The sequence below is a fragment of the Podarcis pityusensis genome (assembly GCF_964106645.2).
Source record: "Podarcis pityusensis genome assembly, chromosome: 17".
Lineage (NCBI taxonomy): Eukaryota > Metazoa > Chordata > Lepidosauria > Squamata > Lacertidae > Podarcis > Podarcis pityusensis.
This window is the reverse complement of record NC_138042.1, coordinates 26,317,055-26,340,366: the sequence shown is the minus strand read 5'-3', so window position 1 is coordinate 26,340,366 and position 23,312 is coordinate 26,317,055. Positions and strand designations below refer to the sequence as shown.

Sequence of the window (23,312 nt, the reverse complement as noted above, 5' to 3'; positions counted from 1 at the left end):
GGTTAAGTACTTAATTCGTTCCGGAGGTCCGTTCTTAACCTGAAACTGTTCTTAACCTGAAGCACCACTTTAGCTAATGGGGCCTCCCGCTGCTGAGCGCCGCCGGAGCACGATTTCTGTTCTTATCCTGAAGCAAAGTTCTTAACCTTAAGCACTATTTAGCGGAGTCTGTAACCTGAAGCGTATGTAACCCGAGGTACCACTGTATATATTTACAACAGGGGTCATAGCTCACGGGCAGATGAGGGGGAAAGTTGGGAAATAATGGGAGAGGAGGAGAAGGAGGGGTGACAGCTGACAGATATGGTGTCTTTAGATAGCATTTCAGACCTTCCTCCCCCAGAACCTGGCAAGCCTTGGAAGTAGGAAAAGCAAAGAGCTCAAAGACAGAGGGCATGTAGCAGCACCCGTAGAAGTGACGAATGAGGAAGTGGGAGAGACGGAGGGGGTGGAGATTCACGTGGGACAAGGCCATTATTCCAAGAGGCTGTATCCCCAAGCCTCTCTCTGTAAATAATGAAATAAACAGAGGACAGTAAGAAACCTTCCCTTGTCTTTATACTTTCCTGGGCAACCAGCCGGGAGCCACTGACAGCATCCTGACAATTTCTCACATAGCACGCATGTCCAAGGCAGGACAGGGAGAGCAAATGAGATGGGGGAACAGGGGCATGAGAGAGAGTTTCTTTTCCCACCTCCTATACCAGCTGATTCTTCCTGAAGTGTCAGTTTTATTTCCCGACTAATTGAAACTGGAATTAGGGGGCGTGGTGATAGACAATACCCAATGAAAGACTGCCACATGTAAAAAAAAGAAAAAGACGGCCCACACAATGTGCTTCAGTGATACGAGATTTGAAAGGGGCTCTCTGTAGCTAGCGATCAGGTGATTGGTAGTCACAGGGGTCCTTCTTGACGGTGTGCCCCCAGTGCCAACCAGCTTATTGGTGCTGAAAGCATATCTGCAAAGGAGGTTGCTGTAACCTCGGTGGAACTTTGCCAGGTATCAGTCACTTGGTGTGATTGACAAGCCAGGGGTCCCACCCAGTGGAGTCACAACGGGGAGGCAGTGCGCCCCAGGTGCCATGTCTGGGGGGTGACAAGAAGGCACCCCGCAGGGGCTCACGGTGGCGCAAGCAGCCACCGCAGCCGCATGTGGAGGATCCTCCATTCGCAGCTGCAGTCACGAGCAGAGGATCCTGGCCCCAGCGGCCAACCGCTATGTACAGCAAGTGTGACGTCACATGCATGTGCTGTATGTAATGATGCCACACATGTGCTGTACATAGCGGTTTGCTGGCAGTGCCACTCGAGTGCCGAACAGACAGCAGTGGGATCCCTCCGTCGTCGCTACAGCCACATGTAGAGGATCCTCCGTTTGCAGCTGTAACGGCGACCGAGGGATCCTGGCATCGTCCGCACAGCGCTGGAGCAGCACCACCCGCAAACCATTATGTACAGCGCATGTGCAGCGTCACTACGTACGGTGCATGCATTGTACGTAGCGCCACAGCACATGCGCCCTACGTAGCGATGCCCTGCCCCGGGTGTCATGATGCCTTTGTTCGCCCCTGGTCCCACCCATCTGTCAACTGTGGGAGGTAGAGAAGATAAGTGTCTCACCACTAGATTAGGCAGAATGAGGCAGCTGCCTTAGGCGGCAGATGCCGGGAGGAGGAAGTGCAAGCGTAGGCTGGAGTGCGGAACTGCCCAGCCTCTGGTGTGTCTCCAAAGCTTGACGCCTGCTCTCAGATTTTGTGGAAGATACTGTTCTCTCCCCATTGTTTAATTCAGAATTAATTCCAGTCTAATTTACTTAAGGACATGGAACGTGAGAAAGTGATATCCTGTACTTTGCCTCGGGCAGCAGAGTGCCCGAGCTGGCTGGCCCTGAATTTCCTTTCAACTTTCTCAGAGCGTAAGGAAAGCCATGGTGGATCAAACCAAAGGCCCACCATGGTCCAACATTCTGTTCTCATTAGGTGCCTATAGGAAGCCTCTAAGCAGGACCTGAGTGCAACAGAATCTGGTATTCAGAGACATACCACCTCCAACTGTGAAGCTAGAGCAAAGCCAGCAAGGTTGTGTGCATGTGCAAGAGACTGCACACTGGTCATGACCCCGAGCTGAAAATGGTTTCGTTTAGCTTCCTTAATTTCCCTTGTGGAGCTTTCCTGCTTCACTGAAATAACTCCACGGCTTCATTCTTGGTCCTTTTGGAGTTTCGCACTATCCCTTTTTGTTTTAACTATCCTGAACAATTCATTATCCGGAGCACACTTAGCCAGCTCACTGCTCAGCCCTAACTCTAGGCCATTTATGAATCACACCCCAAAATAGCAATAGTTTGGAAGTGCCCTGAAAGCCAATAAAAGGAATCATCTTGGTTCTTTTGTCCTCCTTATTCCCTGGAGCCAAACACATGGAAAAGGTCACTCGACTTATTGCTTCTTGCTGCTCTTTTCCGGGAGCAAACTGCAATGAACACCTTAATTAAAGTGTCTTGACTGATGGCTCCTTAATTAAGCTGCTATATTAAGACTTAATTGTATAGGTAGGTAACTCACAATTTCAGAAAGTCCTCTATGCCTGGCAGTATGCATGACTTTGAATGCAACATTAATGTTACACGGTGTGAAACGTTAATTGAAATCCAGTGTTCTTTATAGTACATTCCAGTGTACACATCATGCAATCAGGTCTTTATATATGCATACAACTGGTGCACATATTGGAGTGGCCCTGTTCTGTGTGCCAGCTAGCCAGCCAGCGGCCAGCCAGCCAAGCCTTCTTTCAAGATACTCCATTGCATTCCTTTTCTCCCCGTAGTTTTCCAGGTCCCCCCCCCCCCATTGAAGACTCAGCGTTCTTTGGCCACTGAACAAATTCAGCTCTTATTAGACTGCTTTTTGGGGGCTGGAGTTGCTCCCTTGGGTTGTTTTTTTTTTTTACTCAAACTTTTCAACTACTGCAGGTAGAATGGCTTTGACTCGTCCCCCAGGACAGAATGTAGCAGTTGCAGGTGGGAGAAACAGCAGTCTGTCCCACCCTTGCAACCAGAGCTTGACACTGCAAACAATGGACCGTCTCATTCTCACGCAGGGATAGGGAACTTGTGGCCCTATGGAAGCGCTTGGACTCCAATTCCCATCCTCTCTGGCCAGCATGGCCAATGGTGAGGGATGATGGGAGTTGGAGTCAAACAGCATCTAGGGCCACAGGTTCTTCTAAGATGAGGTGGGCAACCTTTTCTCGGCACACAGCCAGGCTATTTCAATTCTCAGTCACAAATCAAATTTAAGAAGCCTAACTGGAAGCAAGATTCTAGCCAAATAATGTACAGTGGTACCTCAGGTTACATATGCTTCAGGTTACATACGCTTCAGGTTACAGACTCTGCTAACCCAGAAATAGTACTTCAGGTTAAGAACTTTGCTTCAGGATGAGAACAGAAATCGTGCTCCGGCAGCGCAGCAGCAGCTGGAGGCCCCATTAGCTAAAGTGGTGCTTCAGGTTAAGAACAGTTTCAGGCTAAGAACGGACCTCTGGAACGAATTAAGTACTTAACCCAAGGTACCACTGAACAGAAATTATGGAAATATACCAGGAAGGATGTTTGACAATCATGTGATTTGCATAACACGCTGATCTGAAGCCTATTTGCTCAGAAGTGTCTCATTGTTTTCAGTAGAATTTCCACATGAGTGCTCTTGGAGTCACTGTGTTTCATTGCTGACATAAGCAATGAATAAGTCTCCATGGGACATAAGCAACACACATCGAGTGCATCAAGTTAGACGAGAGCCAAGTATTTCAGACTGTATCTGTTAGTGTCAAAGATTGAAAGCAATCACGGGCACATGTTACAACAGCGATGGATAACACACAATCGATTCCCATCACGAGGACATGCAAAAGCATCGCGAGGAGGAGAAATTAAAAACTGACTATGCTAAAACACGGACTTGGATGCATCAGGCAAACAGGGATGCCTGTAAGGGTTTGGGCTGGTTGCTCTTGTATCTTTTAATCTATCACAACAGCAATCTAGTTCACTTCCTGCCCAAGGCAGAACTGTGTTAGCCACAGGCTCCTCCCGCCATCAGCTGCTTGCCATCCAAACCGCTACATCCCATAAGGGAAGAGCAGGAGCTTTGCAGAAGGATCTCTCCCAGAGCAAATGGCTCACAGTATTTAAAGTACCGTAACTGCTTTTCCTTATTGGGATGTCCCCATATGCCACCATCCGCTTTCAGGCATGATAGCGCCCCCCCCCCCCCATCTAGCTGCACCACTCTGAATTTTTTTCTTGGCTTGTGCTTGTTTCAGCTACATTCTCCAGTGCTCAAACATATGTGTCCCCATAGTTTTAAGTGAAGTTCTGGGTTTTAAGGGGGGGGGGCTGGAATATCTGAGCACATCTCTCATCTTACTTCTTTTTCAGCCTTGAATACAGTTCAGAACTAGGAATTGATTCCAGTTGTCTCCTGTACTGTTCTGTTCAGCAGGTGCTACTGCCCAGCTGATTTGTTGCAGGGTAGCAGTAGTTGTCTGCTGCAAATTTGTAAATGTAACTCACAGTATATACATAAAACTATTGCAAGGGGGCTGGGGTGGATAGAGGAATATTGGCAGCACAATATTCACACCCAGAGGTACCATTCGGCCAGGGCAGGATTTGTTAATTATTTAGTCATACTATTGAAATCAACAGACTTATCTATCAGTATTAGTGGGTGTACTCTGAGCACAACTGCCTGTAGTACCACAGAGTTTGGGGGGGGGGCGTAATCTCCAAGCCTGATGCAGCAACAGGCTATTTCCACAATGGCTAAGGCCACTCGGGAGAGGTCATGTTTCCTGCCTTGGACATCCTGCCTTCCTCGCACCCCGTTCCAGATGTTTGGGGAGGTAGGTGTCGCTCAGCCTGTGAAGGAAGGACACTTTGCATATCCTGAGATCCCCATTCTCAAAACACATTCCAGTCACATTCTGTTGGGAGCCGCCCAGAGTGGCTGGGGAAACCCAGCCAGATGGGTAAGGTATGTATAAACAAACAAACAAACAAATTTGTTGTTGTTGTTGTTTAGTCGTCTAGTCATGTCTGACTCTTCATGACCCCATGGACCAGAGCACGCCAGGCACTCCTGTCTTCCACTGCCTCCCGCAGTTTAGTCAAACTCATGCTTGTAGCTTTGAGAACACTGTCCAGCCATCTCGTCCTCTGTCGTCCCCTTCTCCTTGTGCCCTCCATCTTTCCCAACATCAGGGTCTTTTCCAGGGAGTCTTTTCTTCTCATGAGGTGGCCAAAGTATTGGAGTCTCAGCTTCAGGATCTGTCCTTCCAGTGAGCACTCAGGGCTGATTTCCTTAAGAATGGAGAGGTATGTATAAACAAACAAACAAATACTAGAACCAAATTCCAGTGAGGAACTCCAGAACAAAGTAATTACCGTATTTTTCGCTCTATAACACGCACCAGACCATAACACGCACGTAGTTTTTAGAGGAGGAAAACAAGAAAAAAAATATTCTAAATGAAACAGTGGGTGTATGATTTTTGTGGTTCATGCTGTGGCCGCAGACATGTGATCTGACAGTGAGTTTGGAGTAGCCCAATGCAAAAATCCTGAGGATCCATGTGGATCCATGCTTTGTAACCACGTTTTTGCACCATTGCAGCCCCAGGCAACAGTGGGTGCGTGATTTTTTTGGTACAGACTGTAGCCATGGACATGTAATGTGATCTGATGGTGAATTTGGGGTGACCCAATGCAAAAATCCTGAGAATCCATGTGGATCCGTGCTTTGTCACCACGTTTTAAATGGGGAGGGAAGGAAAGCAAAAGCCCCCACCCCACCCACCCACCCAAGCCAGACAGGATATACGAAGTATGATTTCTTTTTTATTTACGGTATTTCTTTTTTGGCCACCTCTGTCACTGCAACCTTTGCTCTGTGCTTGCACACTTTTGGGCAATAGGGCATGTAACACACTTTTTTTCATCTGCCAAGATGTAGAAAATCAATTTTAATGTCCCTATATAAAATGCCTAGTGAAGCAGAAGGGTATTACATCAGCCACTGTATTAAGGCTAAACGTCTGAAGAACAGCTCTCTATGGGGGGGGGGGGGGAGACTAAATTCCATTTTCAATCAATTGTTATTGTGGCAGCAATTATCAGTGTATAGCGCACAATGAGGAAAAGAACTTTAAAAAATATATATAAAAAACATTCTCACGTTATACTTCTTCAAAGAATAATGAAGGGGAGAGGAGAGATGCTGTAATCCTCCTGGCTCAGGAGATTCTGATTTACCAGCCGCGTGTAGAAAGTATAGATTAAGATATTTGATATACAGCATATAAATCCAGAGATTTCCATGTCTCACTCTGCAATCCAGCCTGCTGTTACTTACCAGCAGGGAAGCAGGGTTTCTCTTCCAAACAAGCATACTGTCTCCCTCCAGCAGTACATTGCTTGGAGAAGCTGTAATTTGGAGGGGGCCTGGGGGCAGGGCTCTCTGCTTTTGGAAAAGAAATGAGAAACCTACCATTGTAAAGCAAAAGTTCCCCCCCCACCCACCCAAGCCAGCCCTCTCTCTGTCTCTCTCTCCCACCTGCATGCTTTTGCTTTTCGGCTGCCTGCGAGTCCCTAGAGCATGGAGAGGAGGAAGTGGTGGGCTGGAGCCTGCACGCAGTGTGACTAGGAAAGAATTAGAAGGGAGGACTCGATCCTTTCCTTAACCCTCTGCTTGCCAGGAGGGCAGGGGATTCCCTGCTCTTTGTTGAGTTTGAGCAAACGCAGCAACAGAAGCCGGTGGGCAGTAAGACCCTGAGGCAGAATGCAGGAAAGCTTCCGCCTTCCCCCTTCCCTCCGCCCGCCCGATCTTATTTTTGCTTGATTTTTGCCTATTTTGCCCCTGCGCTCCGGCAAGTGAGCTCCAGGGACCACACATTCGCTCAATAACACGCACAGACATTTCACCTTACTTTTTAGGAGAAAAAATCTGCGTGTTATAGAGCGAAATTTACGGTAAGCCCTTCTTCCTGTCTCTTTCCGATTCATCCCTTGCTGCACCTTGCAACATCGGCTTCTGAAATAATAGTGTGCTTTGGAAAGCAAACCCTCTGTTAAATGAGCACATGAAACAGGAATGATTGCACAAGGGAGGGGAGTTTTGCAGCATCCTTCCCGTACGTGATACTTCATACCCTGATGCACCAGAAGGCTTTTGGAAACAGTTGTTGCAAGAGTCTTAAGTCACTTTGTGTATCTAAGAGTGAGTTGTACAGACTTGTTCAAAATACCAGAGATGACAATTACGATTGTCCTGTCTCTGGAAGCAGCACAAACACAAACATTGATTCAACACTAGGATGTGTCTAATCTAATGAAACATGAGTGCTCCTCCGCATGGTGCAAGGAAGCTTGTTGTCTTGACCCCTGCTGCCGGACGAAGAACTCGGACTCCTGTACTCCCCCCCAACCCCAACCCCCCAAAAACAACAACCCCAGAGTCCTTTCTGTTGGGGATAATTCAAATGGAAATTCCCAGGTGTCTAAAAAGGTTATTTATGCATGCCACTACTGCGGCCCGAGTTTCGTTAGCCCCCAAATGGAAAACGAGTGAGGTCCCAAGTAAAGAAGAATGGCAACTTAAGCTGATGGAATATGTGCAGTCTGTGGACTTACCATTTAGAATAAGGGGGGAGGACATTCATTTAAAGGAGATTGGAAAATGTTTATTGTATATATGGGGGGGACTGTGTACACTTGAAAACGTTGGCAGAATTAAGTTAAATTCAACAGTGTAAATAGGTCTTGATGGATATAATAATGGAATACCGAATGGTTTAGTTTATGTAAAATATGCAGGGATTTATGATATGCAAAATGAACCATAGAAGAAGAAGGGAAGTCATTGATATTTTAAGGATGTTTAAATGAATATTCTAAATTGTAAAACAGAAAATTTAATTTGAGAGAGAGAGAGAGACAGAGACAGAGAGAGGGAGAGAATGAACTCGGACTCCCAGTTTGGTTTCTGCCCAAGCCTTTAATGCCCAAATCATATCAGTACATAGACAAGGTGCAAGTTACAAGGTGCAGCAGATACCATACGTAAGAAGCACAATTTCCCCAGGGCAGACATTAAGCTTGGTAATTTCCCTGGGTCCCATGAAAAAAAAATGGTGCTATTCTGGCTATTTTCCATCCATGCCATCAGGACCTAGTGTATTGTCAGTATTTATTTTATCTATCAGGCCTAGAATTTCATCTCCTGTCACCACTATGGTTCATCAGACTCCCTTTCTGCAAATGTTAGTTCGGCCCCTGGGATCTGCCTTGTATCTTCTACTGTGAACAAAGATGCAGATAATTCATTCAGCTTCTCTGCAATCTCCTTATCCTCCTTTAGCATACCTTTGACTCCCTTGTCATCTAAGGGTTCCACAGCCTCCCCAGATGATCTCCTGCTACTAAGATATTTGAAGAACTTCTTAGAATCACAGAGTTGGAAGGGACCCTGAGGATCATCTTGCCCAACCCCCTTCAATGCAGGAATATGCTGCTGCCCCATATGGAGATCAAACCCACAACCTTGATGTTATCAGCACCACACTTTAACCAACTGAGCTTGTCGTTGGTCTTAATGTTTTTAGCAATTTGCTCCTCAAATTCTGTTTTAGCATCTCTCATTACCCTGCAGTGTGTCCATTTGAAACAGATGTAGGTGGCTCAGGCAATGTCAGGTGTATCCACACCTGCCCAATAACACTGCAGGTGGACATACGGTATACCAGGACCCCAATGACCACGCCCTTATTCATTCCCCCTGGGTATGTGCAGGGAGAGAAAGGCATGGATAGCCTAATCGAGGGGAGGGTTTTCACACACATATCAAGTACCCGCACCCATCCTTGTGGACAGCAGGATCCAGTATCAATCTAGATTGAAAGTAGCATGTTGAGAACAATCATGGGTGATTCCAGATTGAGAAAGGCTACATTTTTGTGCTACAAATGAATTAGTGTGTATGCAGCCCCGGACCCCAAAGCTATTAAGTCCTTCTGTACCTCAGTTGGTCATCATTCTTTGTCTAAAGATATAGAGAGCTTAAGCATTTGTGGCAGGACACGTTGCAGTGTCTATATAATATGGATTAAAATCAAGGCTGAGGATCAGGCTGGGCCTCTAATGAGATTGAAGTAACAAGCGTCTAGTTTTCACTGAAGAGGCAAACATGCCTCTCCATAGTCCCACTTCAGATTGAAGGTATAAATAAGTATATACGAATATTTAGCAGGGGGAAGGGGTAGGGAGCAGCCCCCATATATTCTGTAAACTGCCCAGAGTGGCTGTGGAAACCCAGCCAGATGGGCAGGGTATTCTTCTTCTTCATCATCATCATAATCATCACCACTGAGCTACAGTCCCCCACAACAGATTCAATTTAATATTTGGGTCTGATCTGTCTATTCCCCCATCCGCCGCAAAAAAAGTTTAGAGTGCTGTAGTCTGAAAACCACAACCAAGATATGGAATCTATTTCCCAGAAAGTACACTGTGAGCATTGTGAGACTTTGCAAAGATCTACCAGTCAGCCACTGCAAGTGCTTAGGAAGTAGGCGGCTGAATTTTGAAACGGCCGATGTTATCTCACAGCTGGAAGTGTGTTATTTAAGTAAACAAACAACTGAATTGTCACAACCAAGTTTGAATCCCGAAAGATTGTTCACTACTTCCCAGCCCCCTAAAGACTGACTACGATTTGGGGGAGGGTGTGTGTTCTTCCTGGCATGATTTATCTAAGAACTAGTTAAGAAAAGAATAAATAGGCTCGCTACATCAGACAAAAGATCCACACCCTCCAACATTCTGCTTTCTGTAGGTCTTGGAAAAATGCCTCTAGTGGTTCGCAAGCAGCGAATGAAGGCAGTAGCTCTTCCTGCTTTTAAATCTCAAGCACCTGCCAATCAGATGAATAAGTGAGACCTGCAATGAAACATTGTGAGTCTCTGTGACGGACCACCTGAATCAATCTTAGGGACCACTAGTGGTCCATGGACCACACTTTGGAAACCCCTGTCTTTAATCACACCAAAAGCTTTGAAGTCCACTCGAATTCCTCACCATGCTGGATGCTAAGCAAAGTGGGAAGGGAGAATATCTGCACTAGTCAAAAACTCATTTTTGTTTTATAGTTTTAGAAGGGGGTGGCTGTGGGGATGTGGCTATGGGAACTGTCATGAAAAGCACCTACACAACCAAATTTACTACCATTTCTTGTAATGCATTTGCCTGAAGGACAGGTATATTTATGCAGGGTACTGACAGCTGCATTTTGGACTAACTGTAGTTTCCGGGTCACCTTCAAATGTAGCCCCACATAAAGCACATTGCAGTAGTCCAAGCGGGAGATAACCAGAGCATGCACTACTCTGGCGAGACAGTCCATGGGCAAGTAGGGTCTCAGCCTGCGTACCAGTTGGAGCTGATAGACAGCTGCCCTGGACACAGAATTAACCTGCGCCTCCATGTACAGCTGTGAGTTCAAAACGACTCCCAGGCTAAGCTTGTAAACCACCTTACAAACAAGAAAGATGAGTGAGAAGAGTTTTAAAGTAAATAAGCATGAAAACAAACATTTTCTGTGCAGGTTGAGGTTCACATCTTTTAAACTCCCTCTTGTATCTTTCATTGACCTCATTTATTACATTTTGATCTCTCTGGACATGGTTTAGGCTTGAGGGGATAGCTGCAGATCTTGGCTGCAATCCTGCAATGCTGAGGCTGGAGTACAATTAGGTGCTCTCATAGCTATCAATGGGACGCGGGTGGCGCTGTGGTCTAAACCACTGAGCCCCTTGGGCTAGCTGATCAGAAGGCTGGCGGTTCAAATCCCCGCAACTGAGCTCCCGTTGCTCTATCTCAGCTCCTGCCAACCTAGCAGTTCAAAAGCACCCCAATGCAAGTAGATAAATAGGTACCGCTGCGGCAGGAAGATAAATGGCATTTCCGTGAGCTCTGGTTTCCGTCATGGTGTCCCATTGTGCCAGAAGCGGTTTAGTCATGCTGGCCACATGACCCGGAAAGCTGTCTGCAGACAAAAGCCGGCTCCCTCGGCATGAAAGCAAGATGAGAGCTGCAACGCTATAGTCGCCTTTGACTGGACTTCACCATCCAGGGGTCCTTTACCTTTTATAACAAGCTCTGGAGGGCAACAGTTTTCCTGCCCATAAGATAAAGTGTGTCCCACAAAGCTATTCATTGATCTCTAAGATAATGTTACCTGTTTAAGAGAACGTTACCTTTGGACCAACCACATGACATCATACTTCATAGCAGAGGCATTATCTAAGTATTTTTGTTCTAAGAATCTCCTCTGGTTTGAGCTTTTCCATACCTCTGCCGTGATACCTGCATGGCATTTCCACACACTCACACGGGTATGCTAACTCTAGAAGCTGTGCACTAAAACAAAAGCTCTGTTAAGAAAGTGGGCATCGGGGCTCAGAGCATCATTTTTGGTGTTGTTGTGGCAGTTATTTTTTCCTGGGATGATCTCACACTTCCTCCTAACTGTGCTGTTGATGAGTAGAAACCGTTGGAGAGTTAGGTGGAAACTGAGCGAGCGTTTGTTGCCTTTTATAACTGCTAGGCAGACTTTGAGAAAGGAAAGGCATTAAGAGTTTGTGGTTTAGATTTTTCCACTGGAAACTCAATATATTTATATGAATTTGATTCTCGAAAGGCCGTAACAAAAAGCATTTCAAAAATCAGAAAGGGTGAAAACAAGAGTAGAGTCAGATTTCGAAATCAAATGTACTGGATGTGCTGCATTTGGTTTTTAGAAAGACTATACATTTGCTTTGATATTATCACAGCCCTGTACAACTATTACAGGTGGGGGTTGCAGAGGAGGAAGGAGGGTCTTGCATACACATGTGTTTAATATTTATTTTTCCCCTGCATGCACAATTTTGATGAATGAGAAGCTTTATTCCCATTAGCATGCTTTTTTAGGACAAACACCAGCTCCCTCAGCCTGAAGAGAGATGGGTGTCACAGCCCCATAGTCACCTTTGACTGGATTTAACTGTCCAGGGGTCCTTTACCTTTTTTATAGCTATCAATGAATCCCATGCCATACCTCTCCATCTTATTATAAAGCACATGCATGCACAGCGAACTAAGGCATTTCATTCCTACATTTGGGACAGTTCCCAAGCTTCTGCATAGTGATAGCAGCAGTAGGCACTATATTTTCACTTATTTAATCAATTTATAGACTGCTTGATATTAAAAATCCAAGAACCTTGAACTTGGTTATCCACAGCACCTCTAGCAGCACAACAGGAGGGTACCGACCCGCAAAAAGCATAAAACTTCTCTTCTCCTTTTGCAAAGATCATTTCACTGAGACGAAACCACAAGGCATGCCTCAAATAAACATTCAGCTTGAGCACCTCAAGACAAACTCTGTTCGCTCCAAACGCTGTTTAGCTTTCTCCTTGCGAAGTCATAACAAAGAACTTCACAAAATGCAGCCTTTCCCTGTGTGCACGAAAAAGTGCTCGTAACTGAGTGATGGATATGGCTGGAGGTTTATAAGCAAGCAACGCGCCTGCTTTTAAATGGGATTAACGTCGACAGATTTGCAAACACACCATTCTCCCAAACCTTTATTGCCTTTTAAGCTTTTTTGGCATGTCAGCCTCCGATTCCTATTTCCTAACCATGACAGCTGAGGAGTCCTTCCCAATCTTACATTCATGATGAATTCTTCACTTAGTGGCTGAGAGGTGAGATAGGATCAGGTGCCTTTAGCACTGCAATTAAGGGAACATTCATCATCTCATCTGGGCAGCAAGTCTTTGACTTCCTATCTACAACTAAGGCTGCAGTCAGCTGTGCATGAGTGAACTCCCCGAAACACCCTGGAACTGACTCCTTTCTGTCTCAACATGCATAGGACTGCACTGCAAGACTGCAATCTTATGCACTTACTTAAGAGTAAGTTCCATTGAAGATAGTGGGGCTTGTTTTAGAGTAAAACGATACACAGGACAGAATTCAACTAATCTGTTGCCTATGTTGTAAATAAAAATATGCCCTTTTCCCTTATGGGGTATCCAAGAGCCCATATAGAGTCCTTACATAGGTTCCCTATTGGTAGGAGAGAATACCAGAGGCCAACCAGAGAATATTGAGAAGCAAAGCAGCTAGTAAGCTTGATCTTTATTGATCTGTTGCAACAGGGTGCTCCCCTCACATGCAGGAAAGGAGGAGGACCCAGAAAAATGCTGTGCAAGGGCTTATAAAGACTTTTGAAATTCCCATCCTATAGATCAAGACCACCCCCAGAAACCTCATATATACATCACAGCAAAGGTGCTCTAAAGCAGAAATTTGAATATCTCTTTGTTTATCTCTTGTCTGGCAGGTTACTTGATTGGATTGCCTGCGGAGCCTGGCCAGTCTTTTGTAATGACCAAAACTTAGTTCCTGAGCCAGGTCACAGGCTCACACCCTTATTCAAACACAGACATACCCTTAAGACAGGATTTGTGAAGGAGAAGACAATGGGGAGGCTTTTCCATTTTGACCTTGCAGAGAAAACATCTGGTCAGTTTAGGAATCAAAATGGCTCCAGGTTGGTCTTCCTGTGCTGATCTATGTATGTGCGGTTATGAACATTACCATATATCTAAGACCATAAAATTCCTATCACACCTACATGGAGCAAGCTCAACTCGACCAACAGAACTGTTGCCTCCCTCTCTTCCTCCCGCACCCCCTAAATCTGTCCTGCAAGGCTAGAGGAACCTCCTGAACGGGTCTAGGGGCACATGTAATAATAATATATAATAATGTAATAATATGTAATAATAATATATTATTTATACCCCACCCATCTGGCTAGGTTTCCCCAGCCACTCTGGGCGGCTTCCAACCAAATATTTAAAACAATACAGTATCAACCATTAAAAACTTCCCTAAACAGGGCCACCTTCTTTTAAAATAGTTGCTTATTGCCTTGACATCTGCTGGGAGGGCGTTCCACAGGGCAGGTGCCACTACCGAATGTTGGGAAATTTCCATTCCACCTTTAGTTGCAGACATGGAACTGTTGCATGTCACATGTCTGTTTACATACCAGCACAGCTTGCTGGGAACTTCTGTTGTGTGTATAGCTTTTGCTTTAGACTCACTCTCTGAAGAGACGGCAGTGAGAGACGACATGTTTTCTTTGTCCTGATTTATGCTTAATAAATCTTTAGCTGTTAGTGTGTTTTCGCAAGCGTCACGCCTGTTGTTTGCGCAGGATGCTCTGATAAGGTAGCGTGCTCAGGCTTTTAGAGCCGGAGTCGCTGATTTACATCACACCAGAGATCGGGGGATCATCATGGCTGGAAGGGCAGGATCCAGCTGGGGCTAGCCAGCTGGCATCTCAACCCCCGAAGGATGCCGACACCGAGAAGGCCCTCTGCCTGGTTTCCTGTAACCTCACTTCTCGCAGCAAGGGAACCGCCAGAAGGCCCTCGGCGCTGGACCTCGGTGTCCGGGCTGGACGATGGGGGTGAAGATGCCCCTTCAGGTATACAGGGGGAGGAAAGCCCTGTTGCACCAGCGGACCTCATTCCCCACACAGATACCTCACAGAAATATGCTGAATTCCACCCATAGGATTGGTCTGCACATACCAGAGAGTAATTGTGGACGATATTTAAAAGGAATCTTGAGTTCCGCACCCTTGCTACTCCCACATGTGAAGTTTTATTCAACGTTATGCCAAGCAGGTAATCTTGTGGTTTTATTGCTCTATTCTATTTGAATGTACCTGCTGTTGGGAAGAGTTATAAATTACAGTCCACCATCCAATTACAGGCACCAGCCCATCAAAGTTAAGCGTTTCAAAATCCCATTGATTTAAAGGAAGGGTTTAGGGCTAAACTACACATGACATGCGAATACATTTAAGAAAGTCCTTCCAAAGGGAAGGGGTGCTTAACCCTCTGCTGCCAGCCATTTTCTCACTCGCCCCTCCAGCTATTTCCCTCCCCCTTGACAATTACCCTTTTAACCCTCCAGATGCAGGGTTACTTTTGAAAACACCTGAAATGGTGTGGGGTGGTGGTGAAGGCAACTTGGAAAGTGCAAGTGAAGTCATCCCTCTCACCCATCAATAATCTCTTAATAATAATAATAAAATTTATTTATACCCCGCCCTCTCCGGCCAGAGCCGGGCTCAGGGTGGCTAGCACCAGTAAAATTACAGTAAAAACATAATGGGGGGGGGACCCCAATTGAAAATACAGGTTAAAATGCAATTTAAAATGCAGCCTCATTTTAAAAGTAGGCCATAGATTAAAACCATAAGGGGAGGGAAACGTAAGGGTCAGACTGAGTCCAAAACAAAGGCCAAGCGGAACAGGTTGCTTTTCATATATATATATATATATATATATATATATATATATGTGTATATCCATCCTTATGGAGCTTTGCGTGTTAAAATGTTGGTTTGCCCCAAAGCAACGTAGCAATTCCCCCAGTGCAGTGAAAGGTGCTGAAATATGTCAGCTTTATGAACAATAGTAGTTGTGCCAAAGACTAATACCTGCTCAGACACTCCCCCTATTTTCACACAGGGTGTTTGCTGTGCCAAAAAGCTTGAAGGGGGAATTTTCTAGCTATTCCTAGAAAACACAAGATATAATTAAATCTATTTATTTAAAAACACCCGGGGCTTCAGGTGTTGCTGGATCCAAGCTCTCATCAGCCCCACTAGCCGGGACAGTAGTCAGGATGATCAGAGTTGTAGTCTAGAAACATCTAGAGGGCCACAGATTCTGCATCCGGCATGTATAACGTCACTTCATCTGGAATTATTGACTACCCTGCAGTGCAATTTGATTTTCCTTACTAAAATTACCCCTGGCAGCATAATCCTCGTCCCTTCCAACTCTCCGATTCCATGACTCATTAAGCCTCAGGTGCCCTTCTTATACAACTTCAGTTTTAACTGCAAGTGTTAAAAATGTTCTTCAGTCTTCAATGTAAAAAAAGAGAAATTCAGTTTTTAAAATATGTGGATGACACCTGAAATATCTGTGTAGCTTTTGTTTGTTTGTTTCAATTGGTCTCTGTGACTATATTCAGGTTGGCTCCTATTGGAGGGCAACAATCATTCACTACGAAATATGTTCTCATTGAGACAAGCAAGGCCAGATTATGTCACGCCTGTGTTATTCGAGGTCATTCACTCCTCCTAACTGGGAAAAGCTCCCATTTCACTCTGACAGAGCTTCCTTCAGATATGCAAATAGGAGACACACCAAAGCATCTAACGCTGGGTGGATCAGCAACTCTAAGATTATTTCCAAGCTACACTGTGGTAATTTAATTAGGAAATGCCGGGACTGAACCTGATATTTTTTGCACACAAGGTGCATTGTATAGCCCCTCTCCAAGTTCTCCTTAGTCACATTCATGCCACTATTCTTTGCCTAACCTGCCAGCAGACCCAGCCCAGCCATTAGGCAAGGTGAAGCTGCTGCTTCAGGCAGCAGAAGCCCCCCCCCCCATGTGCTCCACCACTGGCGGAAAAGTACTGCTGCAATTGACACTGATTTGGAGCAAGATCGCATCCATTCTGGGCAAGATCTCAGCCCAAATTGGGACGACCTTCCCCCAAATGGTGGTGCTGCTTCTCTGACTGCAGTGGATGCAGCACGGCATGCAGCTGTGGCAGAGCAGGCGGTGGCGGGAGCAGGCAGTGGGAGCAGTGGCAGGGCAAAGCCACAGTTCTCGTTTTGCCTCAAGTGGCAAAACAGGATGCATGACCCAGGTGGGGCTGTTCTGAAGGCGAGATGAGATAACACCCTGTATGTCACCCTGCGCTCTTTGGAGAATGGGCAGGATACAAATTTAATAAACAATCTTCCATTACATGTTGACAATCCACACGTTCCTAGCGCATCAAAGAGAACACTTTAGTGCAAGAACCTTTTGCAGACCAGCGGCTGCATCCCTGCCTGAGCAACTGTCTGGGGGCTTCATGCCAATGTAGTGGTTTGCAATGGAATACTGTTTATTCAATTTGTATCCTGCTCTTTTCTCCTAAGAGCTCAAAGTTAAGTACAGTGGTACCTCGTGTTACATACGCTTCAGGTTACATACGCTTCAGGTTACAGACTCCGCTAACCCAGAAATAGTGCCTCAGGTAAGAACTTTGCTTCAGGATGAGAACAGAAATCGTGCTCCGGCAGCAGGAGGCCCCATTAGCTAAAGTGGTGCTTCAGGTTAAGAACAGTTTCAAGTTAAGAACGGACCTCCGGAATGAATTAAGTACTTAACCCGAGATACCACTGTACATGGGATCATGCAGCTCATCTTCAGAACAACCATCTCGGGCAGGCAGGGGCAGTGCATTCCATTTTGCTGCTGGAGGAGAAATGAAAAGTGTCACTTTGCACTTTGCTCTTGCTGCCACCATGCACTTTGCCGTGCTCATAGGCCCACCTGGAGAGGCCTTGAGGGACGCATGTGGCCCTCGTGCCTGAGGTTCCACACCTCTGTCTAGTGCAACCCTTCGCCCCGGATGTTCTGCTTTACTACGTGTCAGGAGTTTCTTACAAAGAAAATATGGCAGGCAGCCCGTTTACTTGCATCATGAAGTGGTACAAGAAGAATTCTACCATCACCCCCTTGATTTCTGAAGTTCAGAGAGAAGTTCCATTACTTATGTATGACTAAAATGGGAACACCCGTGAGGAAGATCTCAGAGAGCAAGAGGGAAACCACTAGGTTTGCAGAAGTACAATCTGAGAAGGAGCAGTCAAATGAATCCTGAGCATGCTCAGTGTCGCCAGGAAGTTGACCAACTGGGGGACAGGGAATAGAAAACGAGATGGGCTGGGGAATTCAACCAAGTTTTGGAGAGAAAAGCATGGATTGCTAGCTGCCTGGCATAGGGAAGAGCAGCCAGGTCTCAGTTGCCCTATTCTATTACAGTGGTACCTCGGGTTAAGTACTTAATTCGTTCCGGAGGTCTGTACTTAACCTGAAACTGTTCTTAACCTGAAGCACCACTTTAGCTAATGGGGCGTCCTGCTGCTGCTGTGCCGCCGGAGCCCGATTTCTGTTCTCATCCTGAAGCAAAGTTCTTAACCTGAAGCACTATTTCTCAGTTAGCGAAGCCTGTAACCTGAAGCGTATGTAACCTGAAGTGTATGTAACCCGAGGTACCACTGTACCTGATTCCACAAAATGTGTGGAGTTGCTCAGCTATTGTCTAAGACTGTTTACAACCTACCAGGGATTTTGAAGCAGAACAGTAAAACTGTTGCTGCTCTTAAGAAACACGTCTGTTATTTCTTCCCCTAGCAGTGCCTGTTTTTATCTGACTCCCCAACTAGGGTGTTGTTGTTGGTTTTTTTTAAAAAAAGAAAAGCAAGTCTGACAAAGCAAGAAGCCTCACCTGCAACCTGGAAAGAGGGCACCGCATAAGAGAATTTCTGCAAAATGGATGTAGGAAGGAGGAAGACAGGTTTGGGAGCATAAAAGGAGAGGGAGTGAGAATGGGAGTCTGGCTGTTGTTGGAGATTATTATCAAATATTTGCCCTAAATAAAAACGAGACCAGCTTGGTGCCCATCCCAACTCAAATAAACCCATCCCAGTGTTATTTGATTATAGGTCTCAGTGGGTGGCAACCCCACACATCCACCCCTGGCTTCAAGCCAATAGTTAAAAGTTGTGGGTGAATCAAAGCAGCCTCCCCCCCCCCATCACAATTTAGTCTTGCATTGTCCCTACATGATGAATATCCATGTGTTTCTATGCCAGTGGTTTTCAACCAGTGTGCCATGGCACCCTGGGATGCCTTAAATGATGGCCAGAGGTGCCACGGGCAACACTGGCTTCTGTCCCTCTTTCCTTCCCTCCCTCCTCTGATGCCTTCTCATGCCTCTGCTTCCCAAAGGTTTGCACAGCAGCCCTGGCTATAAGGGCTGCGGGGGGCAGCTCAGAGCCCAGGGATGGCAGCAGCAGCTGCCCAGAGACTCTTCAGGAGGGGAGAAGAGGCTGAGGGAACAATCCACAAGGATGGGTGTTTGAGGGTGAGGGCCTGCTGGCTCTGTAGGCAAGGGCTGACATAACTGGGCTCCTGAGCCCCACAGGGGTGCTGCAGAAAGAATGTAGTTGGTTAAAACCTCTGATCTATGCCCATTCAAACTGCCAGTCATTTCATGAATGGCAACTTCGAGACTGTCAGTATTTCACAGGGCAGATTCAACCTTATGCCAGGAAATTAGGTTTGCACAGTTAAGGTGGGTTAAAGTGTTCTGTTGCCCCAGCTCAGTCAGTAGAGCATGATACTCTTAACCTATGATTTAAATCCACTTTTTTAAAAAAAAGAAACTGACTTTTTGCTGTTAGGAAAGTGACAGGAACATGCATTGAAAAGTGTTGAATGTAGTAATGGTTAATGGCAAGACTTATAAAAACCATGCAAGCAAATCAGGATGAATGCTCATTGTTGCATGGCCACCCTGCAAATTTATCAGAACAAATGGACATTTGTTCAAGCAAATCAGGATGATATGCAGGCTGTCTGTAGAAGCCCTATCAATGTTTTTAATGCGTCTGCAAACACAAGTTGTCCCAAACATGTATAGAACCAGCGTCTAGATCTTGGAGACACCTGCACATCCACCTTGGAACTCTAAAATGGTTATCTCACACAGGAGATGTCTTGTTCATAACTAGTGATATCAACTAGAAAAAGTGGAGCCGGAACTCACCATGAATGCCTCCCTTGTTCTCTTATAATGGCAATGGCACCCACCTGAGAGGTGCCGGAACTGAGTCCCGATGAGTTCCGGCTGGGGGGTGGGGGGAAGCCCTGGATATCAATACATCCCCATAACACTTGCACAACTATAGGACTAGCAGCACAACAAAGGAGATAGCTGCAAAGAGCATTTGATTTTCCCAGGGACAACATGCAGTTTTGCATACAGTGGTACCTCGGGTTAAGTACTTAATTCGTTCTGGAGGTCCGTTCTTAACCTGAAACTGTTCTTAACCTGAAGCACCACTTTAGCTAATGGGGCCTCCTGCTGCTGCCGCGCCCGCCAGAGCACGATTTCTGTTCTTATCCTGAAGCAAAGTTCTTAACCTGAAGCACTATTTCTGGGTTAGTGCAGTCTGTAACCTGAAGCGTATGTAACTTGAAGCGTATGTAACCTGAGGTACCACTGTATTGTGAAAACACCAGAAAGACTTCCTTGATGATGAAAGTTATTGAGTGAGTAAGGGACTAGATAACTTAGGACAGGCGTCCCTTCAAGTCTGGCGTGCTCACCTGCTCCTAAGTCTGTCCCTGAAATCTGGGACATACTGGTAGCTGTCATTCATCACTCTGTCCCAACCAGCAACATGGGACCCACTTGCCGCCTCCTTTATCTGTGTGTTTCCCCTTCCTTCCTTCCTTCCTTCCTTCCTTCCTTCATTTCCATCGTTCTCTTTTTCTCATTCTCTTTAAAAAAATTAACAAAAATGAAAACAGTGATCATAGGCGCCAACTCTCTGGTGCCCTGGGTGCCCCAGCCCCCACAAAATTCCCCATGAAGGGGCCAGGCAACCACAAATTTTCGTGCCAGGGCCATGCACAAGGCATGGCACCCACGGCCTTGGGTACCCACTGTTGCGGGGCCAAGTTGGCACTCTTGACAGTGATGGTGCAGTTAGCATGATACCACCACATGTCAGAAGCTGACCCACTCTGCTGCTATTCCATTGGAGCTGGGTGTTACGTGTGCACAAAACATTCCATCCAGAAGTTTCCTTAAAAGGCAAGTGCAGGTTTCCTGGTGGGTGATCCTGATCTCCCAGCAGCATTTCTGATCAAGTCATGTGGCCTTGTCTATCTATGTTTGCCTGTATTATATCATAACGAGCATCAAATGCTTGTCTCATCTGAGCTTCCCAAATCTTGCACACCTTTCCCCAACTGCTAATTATACAATGTGCCTTTAAAAATGTTCTTTAAAGAAGACTGATAAATCTTTGGTTGCCTGGGCGTGCATGTGTGTGACGTTTATTCTGTTACGCTATGTTCAGTTGCAAAATAAAATGAAAGCCTTGTGCATTACTCACATCCATTTGATGAAAAGGCATTCTCCTCAGCATTTCAAAGTTTCTCAGGCTCTTATGTAAGAATTGATCGCAGGAACTGGAAATTAAGTGCCAAGCCTTAGTCAAACACAACAGACTGGGTGAAATGACTGCTTTGCCTTTCAGAGCATTGAAGGAAGCACGTAATTGTCCACTCCCTTTCCCCACAGTAAACTACAGGTAGGAAAGGACATTAGTTGACATGTCTCTTCTTGCCTGGTGATCAGGAGGCGGGGGATGGACGGACCCATAGCGTCTCAAGTTCTTGCTCAACAAACATAATGGAATTCCATTCATTTCCACAACAAGTTACAATCTCACACCCACTCACCTGGAAGTAAGTCCCATTAAATTCCATGGGATTCACACTTGAATAGATATGCATGGGATTTTCTCTCCTGTCTCTCCCCCCACCCCAGCTTCCTTTATATTTTATGCAACTGCTTCCTTCTCATTTCAAATGACTCAACTGCCTTTTGCCTTGTATTCTTTTCCTTTTCATTCTTTCCATGTTCCTTTATGGTTTTGCTTTTCTTTTTGCTTTTGCGTTCTTCTAGCCCTCTTCCTTAGGGACGCAGGCGGTGCTATGCGTTAAACCACAGAGGCTAGGACTTGTCGATCAGAAGGTCAGCGGTTCGAATCCCCACAACAGGGTGAGCTCCTGTTGCTCGGTCCCCGCTCCTGCCAACCTAGCAGTTCGAAAGCACATCAAAGTGCAAGTAGATAAATAGGTACCACTCCGGCGGGAAAGTACCGGTAAACGGCATTTCCGTGCGCTGCTCTGGTTCGCCAGAAGCGGCTTAGTCATGCTGGCCACATGACCCAGAAGCTGTACGCCGGCTCCCTCGGCCAATAAAGTGAGATGAGTGCCGCAACCCCAGAGTCGGTTACGACTGTACCTAATGGTCAGGAGTCCCTTTACCTTTAGCCCTCTTCCTTATTTGTAGCTCATTCTCACCCATTTCCTCTGGAACAAGCCCTGTGGTATGGTCTCCCACCTGATATTTAGAGGATTCCCCTTAAGAATGGAGAAGAACTGAGAAAATAAGAGGCACATAAGTGGTGCAGCCTAATTCCATTACATATCAATTTTGCATGCATTCAAATAAAACCCATGTTGTTCCTGTTTTTGTGAAAAACTTACATTTAAATAGCATGCACTGTTGTACACATTTCCTCCTAAAATACCTCCTAAAATTGGTAGAAATTTCTCTGTAACACATGTATTTTTGAACTGAAACTGAATCACAAAATTTGGCAAAGCTGACTGTGAGCTGCATTCTGACCCACATATACATCGAATTAGGTTGGTTCACTTTAAAGTGTGGACAAAATGAAATTCTCCTCTATTAAGCAATCAAGATGTTCTCAAACTACAATGCAAAGTAATACTTTCCTCCTCCACTTTCCATTTCACCTTCCCTGCCTCTTTATTGTTTTGGTCTCATGTTTTGTAGACCGTACTTGGTGCCAGATTTACGTATAAGCTAAACAAGCTGTAGCTTAGGGCCCCACTCTCTTTGGGACCCCCCCAAAAAACAAAGAAAAAAATGGGTGTACATTTCCAAAATATAAGATAAAAAACAAAATAAAACCTACATACAGCAACAGTGTTTTGTGTTGTGTAGGCTCCTATTTTGTTATGTGCAAATGGCTTTAGATACCTATAACGTCCATAAATTACCATAAAGCATATGTTCAACACAAAAAACAGCAACAATTTGTTGACAACATAGGGCAGCTGGACATATAAATGTCCCCATTACCTTCAGTAGCTTAGGGCCTCATCAAACCTAAATCCGGCCCTGACCATAATAGGCCTGCAGCTGGCCTTTGCCCCTAGTTTGGCTAAGGAGCCCATCCATCAGACAGCATGGAACTTCTTAGGCTTGTTGAAAACAGCTCACCTTCAAGGGATCAAGTCTGAAGGAAGACCCAGTTAGGTGTGGGGGGTTTTTTTGTCCAGGTCAAGTCGCCTTACCTTCACAGTAGGGCTCAACAACTTTGAGTCTCATTTCACCTCAAAAAACTTCTAGAAACATGGCAACCCTAACTTTATTATTTATACTCTGCCCATCTGGCAAGATTGGCCAATCTCAGGCAGGCGTGGAGGCAGGGTCCCC

At 45.7% G+C, this 23,312-nt stretch overlaps 1 long non-coding RNA gene across 1 annotated transcript; it reads right to left on the bottom strand.

The window, feature by feature from the left end:
• Positions 1 to 228: 228 nt before the first annotated feature.
• LOC308466355 lies at positions 229 to 21,780 on the bottom strand. The gene is made up of 3 exons (XR_013980792.1): positions 21,172 to 21,780; positions 20,378 to 20,537; positions 229 to 507 (listed from the first exon to the last, which is right to left on the bottom strand). It is a non-coding gene; the product is annotated as an uncharacterized lncRNA (long non-coding RNA).
• Between the last annotated feature and the right edge of the window lie 1,532 nt (positions 21,781 to 23,312).